Source organism: Etheostoma cragini, chromosome 5 (genome assembly GCF_013103735.1).
Source record: "Etheostoma cragini isolate CJK2018 chromosome 5, CSU_Ecrag_1.0, whole genome shotgun sequence".
NCBI lineage: Eukaryota > Metazoa > Chordata > Actinopteri > Perciformes > Percidae > Etheostoma > Etheostoma cragini.
Window position 1 is genome coordinate 510,774 of NC_048411.1, and position 1,993 is coordinate 512,766.

Genomic DNA, 1,993 nt, shown 5'->3' on the forward strand with positions numbered 1-1,993 from the left:
CCCTCTTGTCCTCCTCCTTCCTTCTTCCCCCACCCCTTCCTTTCAGAGCAGGAACATGAAGCAGAAACCCTGACAATATGAAGCCGGCTGAGAGCCCAAGGACCAGCGACGCATACTTACGTGATCCCGTACGTCCAGACGGAGCTGCGGGTCGGAGAGCAGAAAGCAGAAGAGAAGACAGAGAGGAGCATGAGACTTGCTTCCCGGCAGAGCAGCCCACAAGCAATTTGTTCTTGTTGGGTTGTATTCCTTTTTATTCCTTCAAGTCTGTGCAGTGCACAGACAGAGCGAACAACGAAATACACATGCATGTATTCACACACACAGCCAACTACACACACACAACACACCTCCCCCCAGCAGCGCGCACGTTTCTCATTTCTCTCTCGCTTCTTCTTATGGTCGACGCTTTCTGTTCTCTTCTTTTTCCTTTCTCATTATCTCTGTCTGCTCCTCCCTTCCCTTTTTCAATATCCTCTTTCTTTCTCTCGGCTACACATGCAGTCGGCTTCTCTTCACAGCCCCCACCTTTCCCTCTCTCTCTCCCTCTCCCTCCCTCCCTCATTCCCCTCCCTCTCACACAGCCTCTCCCTCCATCTCCACTCCTCTCTCTCTTCAGTGTGTGCAGAGCGAGAGGCCATTATCTGAGCCACAGCGGGCACGTACGATGGAATGGAGGAGTGTGCAGTGAGCAGAAACAGAGAGAGCTGTGGGGGAGAGTTGCTAGTAGCAGCAGCCTAGGAAACAGCACAGTGCAGCAGAGCTCTTACCAGTGAGAAAACCTCTCTGTCTCTGTGCAAAACGTTTAGCGCCGCTTGCTCTACTGCATTAGATGATGCTACATATAATGCTAGGATGTGTTTTGTAAATCCACAAAAGCCCAGTGTTGGCAATTTTGGCTACGACAGAGTTTCTCCGCTTTCGAGTGCAGAGGTGAACCAGCGGCTGCCAAGCGAACACACAATCTCAACTCACAACGGCATCATCAGGAAAAAGGAAGCAAAGGAAAGCAACGTTATGTTTATGCTTGTTTATACCTTCTGCAAACTGTATCTGGTTTTCCTCACGGAGATTTCGTTCCTTGTTTGAGCGTCTAGATTGGGCTAAGCCCTAGGCTAAAGGAGAAGCTACCGATAATGGTTCTTCGATCTCCATTTTCTTCTCCATCCACATTCACATTGGTGCAAAACAAACAAAAAGCTTTAATCTTACACCTGTAGCTGATATTAAATCCTCTAGCAAGGATGACAGGAAAGACAAAGGTTGGTAGATGAAGAGGGAGCTGGCTTGCTGGCGGTGTTGCTGGTACTTCCTCCAAGATCCAAAGGATACAGACAAGGTGAAGGGTTTCTGACTGAAAGAAGCTGAAGTTAACCTAATATACAATTATTCATCATTCACTCACCTACAAGGTGGAATAAATTGAAGAATGACGGCGATATTATTACAACAGAGGTAAAAGAGCGAGACAACTACACTGGACTATGGAGAGGGAACAGCGGATGACAATTCAACATCAGCAAGAAAGAGTGGCAGGATGAAGAGAACAAAACGGATAAAGACACTGAGAGAGGTGACAGAGAAGACGACAAGAGAAGGAAACTTGAGTCGCTCAGTTAATATGTGACTGATTCTGTAAAGAGAGCAAAGATGATGATGAGGAAGAAAGGGGCACAAAAACGATGAGCAAGTTGTTGCCAAAACGAAGACAGCCACCCCGTTAAGTAGTAGCAACCTATTACAGTTGGCTAAGGACGCAATACTTTTGTCCTCTCCTGTCCACCAGTCCACCAGCTAACGTCCTCTTGTTATTTTCTCCTCACCTTTGTTCTGCCTTGGCGTCATTGCCATTATCATTATCAACGTGGTCATGATCGCTGGATGTTTCCTCTCGCCCTGTTGCCTGCTGATCGGCCTTGTGGCGTCTCCTCTCTTCTCTCAAACATTGCTGGAGATTTGGAGCAGATTTAACCAGTAGGACGGGGGGGGGGGG

At 47.9% G+C, this 1,993-nt stretch overlaps 1 protein-coding gene across 6 annotated transcripts in view; it reads right to left on the reverse strand.

The window, feature by feature from the left end:
• Window positions 1-1,993, reverse strand: part of tet3 (tet methylcytosine dioxygenase 3) — a 37,632-nt gene that overhangs the window by 19,415 nt on the left and 16,224 nt on the right. Inside the window, exon 1 of one of the 6 annotated variants that reach the window (XM_034873063.1) lies at window positions 1,824-1,986. The exons of 4 other annotated variants lie outside the window; for them this stretch is intronic. The gene's annotated coding sequence lies outside the window, so the exon portion shown is untranslated. Of the gene's footprint in view, window positions 1-120; window positions 540-1,823; window positions 1,987-1,993 lie in introns of those variants that run through there. One more of the 6 variants, XM_034873061.1, reaches the window with a different exon arrangement.